At 38.7% G+C, this 14,934-nt stretch overlaps 1 protein-coding gene across 5 annotated transcripts in view; it reads right to left on the bottom strand.

Annotated features, from left to right (window-relative positions):
- TMEM117 (transmembrane protein 117) overlaps nt 1-14,934 on the bottom strand; it is a 498,555-nt gene that overhangs the window by 317,748 nt on the left and 165,873 nt on the right. The window lies entirely within an intron of this gene.

Raw genomic sequence — 14,934 nt, forward strand, 5'->3', positions numbered from 1 at the left:
ACTTCATTTCATTTTCTCACTGAAGCACATATACAGTATGTATGTCTAAGTGCACTAGAAACACTTGAAGGAGAATTATTTTGATCCTCGGAGCAACCCTATGAAACAAGTAGTACTGTTCTTCTTCTGATATAAAGAAAATGAGGTTCAGAGAAGTTTCCTAGGTTACTAAGTAGTAAGACCAGGACGTAGGGTGGACAAAGATAGTCCACCCTCTCAGTTATACTGTGCTTTAGAATTAGCCAGCTTATTTGGGGCACAATTGGTGGAGCATTCTATTTTTGGTTTCAGCTCAGGTGGTGATCTCATGGTTGTGAGATTGAGCCCTGTGTTGGGCTCTGTGCTCAGTGTGGAATTTGCTTGAGTTTCTCTCCTTCTACCACTGCCCTTTCCCGCTACACACTCTAAAATAAATAAAAGCTTTAAAAAAAAAAACCTTATTTATAAGTTTTGTTTATATCAACTTATTTATATCCTTTCTGTCACCTCTACATTGCAGTGAGGTCCCTAAAAAGAATTCTAAGTAGTATTATCATTATTTTATAGCTCTGAAACTGAACTTCAGGGTAGCTAAGTGACTTTTCCAAGGTTACATGGTAATACACCAAAGCCCAAACTCAAGGCCTCTGATTTTAACTTCTTTGCTATTTCATTAGATCATGCTATCTTTTAAAAAGCAACCAAATTACTACTTCATATCATGAAGGAATAACGATAACACATCACATACAGATTTATTTTCTTTATACCCAGTCTAAAGCAAACCTATTGGGTTTATTATTTTAAAAACATATACTCACAGATACATCAGGCATATATGGTAAGTTCAATGATTGGGGGTTGATCAAGGAAGAGGCAGGGCTACAAGAGGCAGTAACACAAAACAAGTTTCACTGGATTGCAGAAGAGGGGAAGTTCCTCCCAAAAAAGAGACCTTCTTGAGCCAGCAGCACACACCACCATTCAGAAGGGGAACAGGGAGATACCTCCCAAGGCAGAAGGAGAAACTGGAAAGGAGGCTTATGCGTCTCAGTGATGTTGCTCGGCAGCAAGTTGCAGAGTCTCTGCACCAGAGGGCTCAAAGGGCAGGAGAGCTTGGGCTCTTTCATACCCAGAGTCTATTTTATCTATAGTTGGTAGTTTCATGGATATGTAAAGTACGCAACCTCTAAGTGGCTAATAATAGATTTATTTGAACTATATTTAGGACTGAATGTATAAGAATTTCAGTTTGGTGCCAGCTAACTACCTAACCTGTTATGAAAAAGTGAATATCATAGGAGCCATGGTAAGCTAATACGCAGCTGTGTGGTCTATTTACATACCAATATACAAATCTCCAATCTAAAGACAATGTCAGTTAACTTGTGCAATGGAAAAGAATAATAAATACATGAGTTTTTCTCCTGTTTACATTTTTAACAAACAAGCTGAAAAGTTCTGCCCTGACTTCAGATGACGAGTAGCAGAGGAGAAAGAAATAAATGTCTGGGCTTTGCAAGTTTATGACTTCTATTACCAAACTCAGCCGGCAATAGAAATCAGAGCTTACATTATTTGTTTAACAAACTGATTGGTATACTGAAGGACAAGTTCGGATTTTGTCACTTCTATTGTAGCCCCCATTCTGTTTTCAACATTCTCCCAAATGGAGCAGAGATTGTGGGCTGAATTCTAGCTGCCACCTAATTTTGGCAAACTGTCAAGTCCTTAACATATCCATAAAATACCCTGATTATTGAGAACACAAGAATGTTTGTAAAATGGCTGGAGTTTAAATGAAAACTCCCTAGTCCTGGGTTTAAATAAACATTCATAGCCTTGGTGTAAGTCTGGAGTTTTCCCCATATTTGCTTAAATATTTACACAAAACTTTAGGTTTGAAAAGCATGATGGCAATGCAAGGCCAGTTCCCTTGATTTTACAGATGGGCAAAATGATGTCCCAAAGTCACAATGCTAGATGATTGCCAATGACAGACTAGACATCTGGAGTCCTGAGTTCAAAATGAGTTCCTGAGTTCTACTATAACTACTAACTCTTTAGTTCTACTAAAAAACATTGGTTTTTGACCAAGAGAAGAACATACAGAAGCTAGACAGTATGAAGTGTAATACCATGTATTCTTTGAGAGTGTTGATTCTTGTCGGATTGGGATTGATGTGAAATAATAGACATGAAAAACTTAGTGAATAGTGGCTCACTGATCATGATATGTGGAGACTGCTAACACAGAACCTTACTATTTTCATTGAAAGAGTTAAGCTATTTCCCTTATTAGAGATATCATAGAACTGATCATTGGATTTGACCAAAGATTTAGAATTCTTTAATCCTAACCCTTTAATTCTTGTTTTTTTTTTAACACACATACTTTATAACTAGAAATTTCTAAGGAAATGCCACTACTGCTGCAGAGTGGTAAGGGAAGAATTATCACCAATCAGATTCTATCACAATGTGCCAACAATCAGAATCTTCATTCTGTCCAAAGAAACTTTCTTTTTCTGAAGGTGAGGATTATCATACACGGAATAAGAAAGGTCAAATCAGTTTGGGGGGGATTCGTTATTCATATTCATAGAGCCTTTATTAAAATACTTCTAGGGCAGCCCCGGTGGCGCAGCGGTTTACCACCGCCTACAGCCCAGGGCGTGATCCTGGAGACCCTGGATCGAGTCCCACGTCAGGCTCTCTGCATGGAGCCTGCTTCTCCCTCTGCCTGTGTCTCTGCCTCTCACTCTGCATCTCTATGAATGAATAAATAAATAAATAATCTTTAAAAATTAAAAAAAAATACTTCTAAACTTTCCAGAGCTAAAATTCCAACTTTTGAGAGTTAGGAATGTAAAGGAAAGACTTTCCACACATGTATGCATAATCTAGGTATAAACTGTGTTTAAACTATAACCAGTTTATAATCAAATTTGTGCTGAATAATTAACCTGCCATTTTAAAGAAATGAAAAATAATCAAAAATCATGCTTATGAAATAAAGCATTATATAAAATTTGAAGTAATGGCCACAATAAACATCAACTTCTTTGTCTAAACACCTTTATCCAGAAGTTTAAAAAAAAAAAAAAGAGGAAGATGAAGAAGAGGAGGAGAAATGTATGGTGAAGAGAACCTGAGACCAGGTAACATAAGATGTGAGAATTGGTCCTAATTCCAGCATTTATTTACTGTGAAAATCTGAATGAGCCAATACCCTCTCAGAACCCTTGGTTTCTAGGCTGTCTCTCTTTCAGAGCAGCTGTGGGTAAGCATGCTTGGGAAACAGCATGGACTTCCCGCAGAGGGAACTGCCTGTGTCCAGTTAGTCAGGCAAGTGTGATTGCCATCCAGATTTGTCTGACATGATCTTTGCCTCAGGTTTTCACATGTTTCACGTTCTAGGGAAACAATGAATCTGGTCACACCAGATGAGCTTGCCTCAAATTTTGTGTTCAAAATATGGCTGCCCTTCATCGTAAAGCCCTACCACAAAAAATAGTCTTTCATACAGAAACACAATTAAACAAGCAACAAACTCCATAGGCAATTTGCATTATTTAAATCATCTTCCCTGAGCTCTGCCCAGGGCTGAGAACCACTAGCTTAGATGAAGTCTACTTAGGCTAAAGGCAACTTTAGGAGTGGAGACATTATCAAGAGTATCTTCTAGAGAGGAAACAAACTGTTGGTTACTAGAGCAGAAGGATTTGGCAGGTAAGCAGAATTGATGAAGGGTCTTAAGAGTTGCAAACTTCCAGTTATGAAACAAGTAAGTCATGAGGATTTACTATACATCACAGGGAATAGAGCTAATAATATTGTAGCAACACTGTATGATGGCAGATGGTAACTAAACTTATAGTGATGATCATTTCATAATATATAAAAATATCAAATCACTATAATGTACACCTGAAACTAATAAGATATTGTATGTCAATTATACTGCAATTAAATTTTTAAAAAAGATCCTAAGAGTTGTTGTTCAAGATGCATTATGCGGTTTGATGAATTCCTAAGAGCAGAGTTCCTCAATAATGTAACAACTAATAGAACAAAAGCCACAAAGGGTTAGTTTCATGATCTAAGACATGTTAACTTTTTACTCTAAAATAAGTGTCTTTAAATTACTGTGGCCATTTCTGTTTACAATTCTTTCAAATATATTTCACCTAATATACCCTATTCACCAAAAGCTCTGGAAAAGTGTTGAGTTTGGGTTTTTATTGCATGCTTGCCCATAGTTTCTGCAAATTCAGTAGGTCGGAGATACAACTTTGACCTTTCCTTAAAGGCACAAGTATCATTTTCAAATGGTCTAAGAGAAAACACAAAGCTTAGGAAAAAAGAAAATATAAAGAATCTCTTGAATAGAAGAGTTCTTTATTCAGTTGGCAAAGATTCATTTTTGCCTTTTGAAACCATTTGGGAAGTCTCGTTGACTAGGGTTAGTCAAATTCCACACATTCTAATGTTTCTAGCCTAAATTCAAGACAAAGGCAGAAAAAGGTTTCGTCTGGGCACAGCTGCATCACGCAGCATGAAATGAACCCCAACAGAGTGGCCCAGTCACCACAAGCAGCCAGCACACACCAAATTGGGAGTGATTAATGCATGATCCCCCAACTAGATAGTCTAATTAAATAACGGTGGTTAATTACTAATTAGTATGTGACTTATGTAGATAGAAGCACTTCGACTTGTCAGTTGTTAAAAAGAACATTGAAAAAAATCAAAGTTCTGTCATTTCAATAATCTATTTAAAAATGATACATCTGAGAGATTTTTTTTTTTTTTGCCATCATTTGTCTAGCCAAAACACATATTGAAGAGCTGGTTTTATCTTTCCAAAACTAATGTCTTATTCTGTTTACGTAATAGTGTTCCCTTTGCTGTCATAAAAAGGCTAGAAATTCTAAAATGATATAATATTTTGAAGTATGTGATAGGGTGGGGTTAGTGTGGTCCATATTATCCATTTACACTCCCGCATATTTGAAATGTAACCACTACTAATCAGCTGGGCACAGTTGGTTTTCGTTTCTCACACATTTATTTTCTGCATACTTAGAAAGCTCTGGTTTCAACCCAAAAGCCCTCTATTTAACCAATCCAATGACAATCAGAATATGCACATCTACTCTCAGGAAGACTCTTTAGGGGCTGGTGGGGGGGTGGGCAGTGGCATCCAAGCTCTGCTTTTGGAAATTATATAAAATTTGCTTCCACAACTGTGAGATTTGGGAGTTTTTTTTTTTTTTTTTTTTTGGCGTTTATAGAAAAAAATGCCATCTGTCTCCTCATTACCCCTAAAAAAAAAAAAAAAAAAAAGGAAGGAAAGAAAAAGAAAAGCTTGACATGGCATATTGATGCCAACCTTTACTTTCAATTATTTATCATCTAAAAACACACACACAGAAGGTTTCATGAATAATGCTTTCCACTTTTATGAAAAGTGTGGATGGAAATTCTATGCATATACTTCTACATGGGCAGATCAAATCGATGTCCATCTTTACTAAACATTATTTCTTTGTAACCTCACCAAACAAACCAACTAAATACCTTTCCTGTCTCCTTGGTGATAGTGACACAGTTGCTGCCTTAAAACAAAAACCCATAAAAAAATGAAAAAAGATACACTCTAAAATCACAACATACTCATCCTAAAGTAGGCTTGAGGATGGAGGACCTGTTGGGAAATTTGCCAATGTGTGGCCTCATCAGCATCATCAAGAATACTTATTTGTTTGTTTCAAATTTGAATATAGTTGATGTTCAATGTTACATTAATTTCAGCTGTACAACCTAATGATTTCATATCTCTATATACTGGGTGCACATTTAAAATGCTCTTCTCGGGCAGCCTGGGTGGCTCAGCAATTTGGCACCTGCCCTTGGCCAAGGGCGTGATCCTGGAGACCCAGGATCAAGTGCCTGCATGGAGCCTGCTTCTCCCTCTGCCTGTGTCTCTCATTAATAAATAAATAAATATATTTTTTAAAAAAATGAAAAAAAATGCTCTTCCCTGATCTCTCTCCAGACATATAGGAATCTGCATTTTTGACAAGCACTCCAAGGTGATATGGATACAGCCTAAATTACGAGGGTGGTCTGTGGTGCTCAGGGTGCTCACCTACTCATTCCTATTATTCATCATCCAGAGAGAAAGAGCCTCTCTGGTCGACATTCCTCTTATGCACACACCTTCAGACATTTTGGTCACATTCACCTCCACCCGCCTCTCCATTAGCTCTGAGAAAAACAAAGAAAACTGATTTCAACTCTGGCTAAAGAGAAAAGGAACAGAGTGGTAAGAAATCAGGGTGAGAAATTCACTGTCAAATCATGTTTTGTTTTGTTTAGTTTACAATACCCGTTGATTGAAATGTAGACTGGTGTAGTTGAAAGCCCAGGGGATGGGGGGTAGAGGGAATATTGGCTATTCCCAAACAGTCATTAAGTTAGGAGGAAGAAAGTTGAGAAGGAAAGGAGAAAAGGCAAAAGGCAAACCATTTCTAGGGCAGGGGGATAGAGGGACAGTAGGTAGAGTCTGCGGTGGCCATGGGGGTGGTCCTGTTCCCAACTGGGAAGGGAGCTTAGTGAATTCCCAAAACTAGATCTGGGGAGATTGATGCAAAAAGAAATTACCCTTGCTAGCTTGGGACCAGGAGGAAATGCCTTCACACGACACAGCTGGCTGGACATCTGGCTGCCTTTTAAGATAAAGGAAAGAAGCAAGGAATGTTACTGAGCAGCAAGCAGCATTCAGGTGGGGAAGCAGAAGTTGCCAGACCTAGTGGTCATGAGAAAGCAAAGCAGCCAGGCAGGCTCTAGGGGGAAGAAAAACCCAGTCAACTCCACCCAATCCACACTACAAGGGAGTTGGGAGGAAGAGGCTGTTATCAATCCAGTTAGTGGGGATGACTGGAGGATTAACAGTTCATCACTGTGTTCTCTTTCACTGTTGTTTTTGAAGAAGTGGAGATTGCAACTTTGCAGTATTTCAAGCTAGGAGGCTTCTGTGAATTAAAAAACCCTCCCCGCCAAAAAATAGCCCCTACATTCAGATTTTTTTTTTTTAAGATTTTATTTATTTATTCATGAGAGACACACACACGGAAAGAGGCAGAGACACAGGCAGAGGGAGAAGCAGGCTCCATGCAGGGAGCCCGACGTGGGATTCGATCCCGGGTCTCCAGGATCACGCCCTGGGCTGAAGGTGACGCTAAACCACTAAGCCACCCGGGCTGCCCACATTCAGATTTTTAAACCCCCTTATATCTAAAAGAGTTGTACAATTTTATTGTTTTTTTTTTCCTTTTGTTATTGTTTACTTCTATGTAGCAAATAATGGAGGTTAACTCAGGAATATACCACGACTCGTTTGATTTCTATGAGAAAAATGCATTTTTGAATTCCAAATAAGTAATTTGAAAACAAAATTTTGGGTCTATAGACAGGTGTAACTGGGGACTTCCTATGCAAGGAAATTCAGGCTCCTTAGGGCTCCTAGAGAGATCTTTGGTGCAAATGTTTATCCACAGTGCCCTCTAGCGGTTTTGTCATTTCAACACAGACACAAAAAAATCCTCTGAGCAAAAGCTTTTCCTTATTATGAGATGCATGTACGTATTTAAGTCTTGGAACCACACAGTCCAAGGCTTTTATATTTGAGAAATACTAAGAAAATTTAAAATCAAGATTTAATCACCATCCACTTGATCATGGCAAAAGTTTGTCCTTTGAGGAATCAATCAAGTCTGGTTTTTGTTCTTTTTTCATTAAGGACATCGGTATGGATACAATAATGAGTGATTTTAAGACAGATTTTTCTGATTTGATTTTTCTACTTTTTTTTTCAAAGTCCAGGTTCCCCTGGGCTAGATGATGCATTATCCTGGACAGATCTTGTAGCTCGTAATAATGGGCAGGGGGAAATTTCTTCCATAGTAACTTCATCATCTGTATCCAAAATCTCTGATTTATACATTATTACTGCAGTCACCTAATTTTTTTTTTTGCTGGACTGAGTTTCTAAGGTTTTTCTGATGCCCCTCAACAAACAAAACCTCCAAAGTGAAGTTAATAATAGGAATGACAGCAGGCTTTGTGCTGCTTACAGGCTGGATGCCAGGTAATTTACCATAAGCTTAATTAAATTATATTATTTTCACACACTTTTCACAGTATATCACACAACATGGTGGGGGGGGAACTTGCAATACAACAAATAGAGGCTATAAAAGAGTTCAGAATAGGGAGAACAAAGAAAATGAGGAAAGAGAAAAGGAGCAACATAAAAGCACAACATTAAAGAAAAAAATAGTAGTACTCAAGAAACAGAAATACAAGTGTCCATTTTCCTTGCTTTACCAGGTGATTAGCAATCAGGTTTCGAAAGATATGGAACCCATGGAATTGGGGGGTGTCACACAGCGTTTGATCATGCAGAGAGCTACTTAGGCTTACCGAGTAATATAAGGTTAGGAAGGCGGCTGTAGCAGACAGAGCACAGTGGTTTTCAAAGTGCTATTCCAGAAACAGCGGCAGTGAGTGGCATCACCTGGAAATTTGTTAGGAATTTCCTCCAGGTGATTCTTTTTTTTTTTTTTTTTTTTTTCTTTTAAGAGTAGGTGATTGCAGGCAGCCCAGGTGGCTCAGCAGTTTAGCGCCACCTTCGACCCAGGGCCTGATCCTGGAGGCCCGGGATGGAGTCCCATGTCGGGCTCCCTGCATGGAGCCTGCTTCTCCCTCTGCCTGTGTGTGTGTCTCTCTCTCTCATGAATAAATAAATAAAATGTTTAAAAAAAAAAAAGAGTAGGTGATTGCTTTTTTTCCTAAGTTTTTATTTTTTTTTAAGATTTTATTTATTTATTTGACAGGGAAAGAGAGTACAAGCAGGAGTGGCAGGCAGAGGGAGAGGGAGAGGGAGAAGCAGGCTCCCCGCTGAGGAAGGAGCCTGGGCTCCATCCCAGGACCCTGGAATCATGACCTGAGCAAAGGCATACACTTAACCAACTGAGTCACGCAGGGGCCCCTTAAGTTTTTACTTAAATTCCAGTTAATTAACACGTAGTATGATATTAGTTTCAGTTGTAGAATTTTGTGATGCATCACTTACATGCAATACCCACTGCTCATCACAAGTGCTCTCCTGAATCACCATCAACCATTTAACTTATCCCCTCCCCGGCCCGCCTCTTCTCCAGCAGCCCAGAGTCTGTTTTATGGTTTGCTTTTTCTTCCCACCCTCTCCACATTCATCTGTTTGGTTTCTTAAATTCCGTAAGTGAAATCACGTCCTCCAGGTGATTCTGACGCCCACTAATGTCTGAGATCCACTTTATAGAACAAATGCTGACCTTATTCGGAGGCAAAATTCAGAAAACCTGGGTTCAAATTCTGCAATGATTCTGAGCAGCCCAAATTCTGCAATGATTCTGAGCAGCCCAAACTTGGGTATAGGTTCCTCATCTTTGACAAGAAGACCATGATACCCACCTGATACAGGCAGCAAGGATGCCACTAGTGGGTAATTATTCATTCACGCTTTAAGCAAATACTGAGTGCCTACCACATGCCAAGAACTGTTCTAGATGCTTTGGAACAAAACGGAGAAAAACCCCTGCTTTCCTGGAGCTTGTCATTTGAGTGGAATAAAACACACCTTAAATAATAAACATATTGTATTAGTTTCCTAAAGCTGCCACAACAAAGTATCACAAACTGGGTGGCTTCAACAATGCAAATGTATTGTCCCAAAGGTCTAGAGGTTTAAAATCAAGATGTCAGCAGAGGCGTCATCAGCAAGTGTCTTACCTCTTACCTCCAGCGGTGCTTAGTTTTTTGTGTCCAATTGGCTGAGCTGGAGCACTCAGTTATTTGAACACTAGCACAGCTATTGCTACGACGGCACTCAGTAGATTTGGTTAACGTCTACAACCAGTTGACTTCAAGTAAAGGAAATTAGTCTCAATAATGTGGCGGGGTGGGGGGGGCTCATGTACTCCACTGAAAGGCCTTATAAGTAAAACAAAACTGAGGTTTTTCCAAGGAGGAATAAATTCTATTTCACAACATCAAATCACTTCTGACCCATGAGCTTCCAGTCTGCCAGCCTACTCTACAGATTTCAAACTCGTCACCCCCCCCAATGACGAGTCAATTTCTCAATTGATTCATAGATATAGATATTGATACTGACATTCCATCACCTACTGATTCTGTTTCTATAGAGAACCTGACTGATATATTTCCCTCCCTACTCTCCTTCCTTCTTCAAGCCAAAGAATTTTTATCCTAATGTCTCAAAATAATATCCCATTAGATATATATTATTTGTTGATTTTGGCTCCAGTCAACACTTGTAAGATAGATGTTCTTGTTTCACAGGTAAGAGAATGCAAGCTTAGAGAGGTGAAATAATTTGCTACAAGTCATTCAGCAAGCAAGAGGTCAAGTAGAAATTAGCTATTCTCCAAATCTTTGGTCTTGCTCATTAAATGATCCACTCTGAATGGATCCACCAGGTCTTTGTAATACCTGGTGCTTGGCCTATGTGATGCTTAATCTTATGTCAACTTGAGCGGATCACAGGATGCCCATATTAAACATAATTTCTGGATAAATCTGTGAGGTTGTTTCCGGACAAGACTAGCACGTAGGTTTGGACTAAGTAAAGCAAATGGCCCTCCCCAATGTGGACATCACTCAAACAGTTGAGCGAAGAGAACAAAAAGGCAAAGGAAGGGAACTTGGTCTCCAGGCTAACTGAAGCAGGACATCAGTCTTCACCTGCCCTTAGACCAGGACTTATACCATCAGTTCTCCTGTTCTCAGGTTTTTGGACTAGGACTAGAATTTGTACCATTGGCTTTCTCAGGTCTTTAGCTTACAGATGGTAGATCATGGAACTCCTCAGCATCATAATCACATGAATCAATTCCTTACAATAAATCTTTTTTATTTATTTCTTTATTTCTTTGGCTGTATCTAAAGATCTGTATTGACAGATACACTTTTGGCTGGAGCCATGACAACCCTTCCGGCCCTTGCTTTTCCCTCTATCATTGTTTGGTGACCTTGTCTCTGAAATTCCCAAGCAGTAATTTAAGTTATATACTAGAGTCAGAGCCACCATCCTCCCTGCAAAATGATCTGTACGTTGCACCAGCAGAGCTGGATTTTTGCCACAGATTGGGTTTTACCTACTGGATTTCACAACCCTTTAAACACTGACCTGAATACTGAACATTCTGACCCACTAATCAGCCCCAGCACTAATAAGGGTACAGTCTCCTCATCTTCCTTTCTTGCACCATGGCTATCATAGAATCCCTTGTAAGCAGTAATATTGGAGTGGCTATGAGCATGGGTTGTGGGAGTAGATTTAGATGCCAGTCTGGGCTCCACCATTTATTAGGTATGACTTTAGAAAAGTAATTTCTCTAAGGCTCAGTCCCTTCATATGGAAAATGGAGACAATAGTGATAGCAATAGGAAGAGTAGTAGAAGTATCTACGAAGACTTACAATAAAAAATCGAGACAGTTAAGTATCAAATGCCTAACTCATGCCAGGTCCGTGATAGTTACTCAGTCAATACCGTCAGTGGTGGGGGTGCCTGGGTGGCTCAGTCAGGTAGGTATCTGCCTTCAGCTCTGGTCATGATCCCAAAGTTTTGGGATCAAGCCACGCATCAGGCTCCCTGCTCAGAGCCTGCTTTTCCCTCTCCCTCTGCCTGCCACTCTGCCTACTTGTGTTCTCTCTTTCTCTCTCTCTGTTAAATAAACAAGTATATAAAGTCTTTAAAAAATATATTGTCAGTGATGATGGTAATGACTATAATAATGAGATATCACAGTTTCTGTGTAGGCATTATCTGTTAACACTTAAGGGCAATGAGAGGAATGGAGAACGTAACAAGAAGCAAGAAACTAGGCATCTCTAACAAAGGAGTTGATAATGAGTCCCAATTAAAGGAGACCTAGTTTAAAAAAAAAAAAGGAGAACTAGTCTAGGTTGTATGGGCAGGGTATATATTGAGAATAGGAAGTGGGAATCTTCAGGCAGAAACACAGAAACTCAATGCAGAAAGAGGATCTCTTTACTGTTTCACATTCAGTTCTCTGTCCCTACACCAAAGAAAAAAAAAGTTAAACTAAATTAAAACTAAAAGAATCAGGTGCCTATGCATCATTTCTCCTTGTTCTTGCTGCTATTTTTGTTGGAGAGAAGCACATAAAAAGAGAAGTCCCAGAAAACTTCTGCTCCAGGAACGTGAATTCTAATGGTGAATGTGCAGGCTTCAGAGTCAAATATATCTGGGTTCTATCACAGTTCTACCATTTTCTGGCTTATTTAATCTCTCTGGGCCCTAGTTCTCTCAACTATAAACCCAAGGTTAATGTAGTAGGCAGATTATTTTGCAGAAGGCAACAGAAACCCAACTCAAATGTGCTCCAACAAAGAGAATTTCCTGGCTCAAGGCATCCAAAGAAAGGTTAAACAAATGAGTCATGGGAAGCTCAGTTTCAAGAACAATTGGAACTACAGACACTGACAGGATGCTTCCCCCCACCCCCCACCACTGGCTTTTTCCTGATTCTTATATCTGCTCTCTGCATTTTCAATTTCAATTTTTTTCTCACTAAGACCAACAAATAGGGCCAGGGGAAGCTCCCAAAGCTTCAGCTACCAGAGAGGTCCCAAGTTCAAAATTTTTCTGGGGAAGCAGTCCAGTTAGCTAAGTTTGGCCAAGTGCCCACCTCTGCTGCAGGCAGATGGGATACGGTTAGCCAACGGGATAGGGTTCAATAAGAACATGGCTGCATGTAGACAGTGGAGGATGAGACAGTGGAAAGGATGATGCTGGGCAAAAAATCCCACAGATATCCACCAAATTGACATTTTATTAATCACTTAATGTTTCTAAAAATTTTTGATGATACGTTTCAGTGAAAATGAAAACATTGAATTTAAGTGAAAATGGATTAAAATTGTATATAGAATACAATCTCAACTTTAGAGAGCATACTATATACTAAAATCATTGTAAGAAAAGGCATTAAAATTTATCATGGATAACAGGACCATGATCATTCTCTTTTCAAAAATATTTTATTGCACTACATTTTTTTCTAAAATAGGCTTGTATTACTTTGATAATCAGAGGGAAAACAATAAGAGATATCTGTAATTCTTGTTTTTTTAAGTTTATTTAAGTAATCTCTACACCCAATATGGGGCTCAAACTCACAACCCTGAGATCAAGGGTCACATGCTTTACTGACTGCGCCAGCCAGGTGCCCCATTATTGTTTGAATAGCACCCATATTTGTTTCAGATTAAATCCTATGATACCTAAGATTCAGGCTCATACCTACCTCAGTTTATAAATCTAATAACAACCCTAGAGACTGAGACAAAGATTTTATAAGCTTTCTCGTGACTTTAGTAGGACCTGTGAAAGTTGTCTAGAGAACATGTGCTTATTTAGGGACAGAGCTATGATAGAAAGCTTTCAAAGATGACCCGTTAAAATCACATAGGCTGTTAATTTTATTATCTGGCTACTTGTTACATTACCATTATGTCGGTGATGTTTGAGTTGTTAATGGTCTACTTTCCTACAGCCTATAACTTCTGATCATTCAATATTCTGCAGATCACACAAAGTCCAGATCACTAGCTAGTACTAGCTACTGAGAAGACAGTTAACTACCAGTGATGCTTTCTTCCTTGAAGGTTATCAGCACTTCAGAGTGTGTGCACAAATAGTTCCAATTTATCTGGTAACAGTAATGTCAGTTCCCATGTAAATATTAAGGCATCAAAAAAAATCCTTTAGAAGGTAACAATTATTATGAAAGGTATCTAGTCAAGGGGAAAAAAAATCTCACAGACTTCAAAGTCAAAGTTGAGTTAAAAGGCCAATTTTGGGGACGCCTGGGTGGCTCAGAGGTTGAGCATCTGCCTTCGGCCCAGGGTGTGATCCTGGGGTCCTAGGATCGAGTCCTACATTGGGCTCCCTGCATATAGCCTGCTTCTCTCTCTGCTTATGTGTCTGCCTCTCTCCCTGTGTCTCTCATGAATAAATAAATTTTTTTTTAAAAAAAGGCCAATTTTGCACATTGTGTGACCTTCAGCAGATTCCTTTTTTTCTGAAGACTTACATTTCTCACCTGTAATAAAGTGATTTGTATGCTTCTAACATACAATACAACAGGACTGCTGTATGGATTAAATGAGACAACATGTGTGATATATCCATGATGGGCATAGCACGCAGTAGGCACATATCAAATCCTATCTCAATCCCTTTCCTCATCCCAACACAGCCCATTTTCTATTAATCATAATGTATTGGATAAATAAATACAAAATTATTTTCCTGGAGCCTATATATTCACTATGAGAAGGAATAATTAGAAGCTCTTCAACTCATTGAAAAGGAAAAGTAGCAAGCACTACTAGATGAAAAAAAAAAAAAATGTGTGAACTATGTAACTATTGCTAATGACCCAAATTCTGAACTTTACTTCTGTTTTGTTGTTATTTGTAGGTTTGTTCAGTTTGCTTTCCAATCTCTGGTTCACCAAAATAACAAAGATTAATGATTATACAAAAATTATTCTATGGAAATAATTTTTGCACATCATTAAATGCTAAGTTGAAATTGACCTAGTCAGCTTTCCTTTGTTATAATGAGGAATAGGAACATAAGAAGATAAGGATATATCAAGTCTTATTGAATCATGACATTCTACTGTAACTAAATATTTGGAGGGGTCTGTCATTAATAAACATACTTCTATTTCTCAGAGTTACAGCTCATTAACGGACTCTGATTAAAGAAAGAATAAAAATACCAATGGTTCTTAACCTTTGTTAAACTACAGAACCTTTTGAGACTACAATGGTCTCTTTCCTCAAA

Source organism: Canis lupus, chromosome 27 (assembly GCF_003254725.2).
Source record: "Canis lupus dingo isolate Sandy chromosome 27, ASM325472v2, whole genome shotgun sequence".
Taxonomy (NCBI): Eukaryota; Metazoa; Chordata; class Mammalia; order Carnivora; family Canidae; genus Canis; species Canis lupus.